The sequence below is a fragment of the Dipodomys spectabilis genome, unplaced genomic scaffold (assembly GCF_019054845.1).
Source record: "Dipodomys spectabilis isolate Male_0828 unplaced genomic scaffold, ASM1905484v1 ptg000118l, whole genome shotgun sequence".
Classification (NCBI taxonomy): Eukaryota; Metazoa; Chordata; class Mammalia; order Rodentia; family Heteromyidae; genus Dipodomys; species Dipodomys spectabilis.
The window spans coordinates 7095001-7095262 of NW_024870795.1; positions in this window are offsets into that span (position 1 = coordinate 7095001).

Consider the following 262-nt stretch of genomic DNA (forward strand, 5'->3'; position numbering starts at 1 on the left):
GGCTCAAGTGGTAGAGTGCTAGTCTTCAGCAAAAGAAGTTCAGGGACAGTGCCTAGACCCTGAGTTCAAGCCCAGGACTGGCACACACACACAAAACAAAGAACATTGTGCCCTGAGTTCAAACCCTAGTACAGGAAGTTAGCCCTAGTACAGGAAGTAAACTCAGTGATGGAAAGGATAAGAAGAACAGAACTGGCCTGGATAGTTAGTTGCACTAGTCATTTTCCACTCTACTACAACACAAAACTTAGCCGAAAGCAGG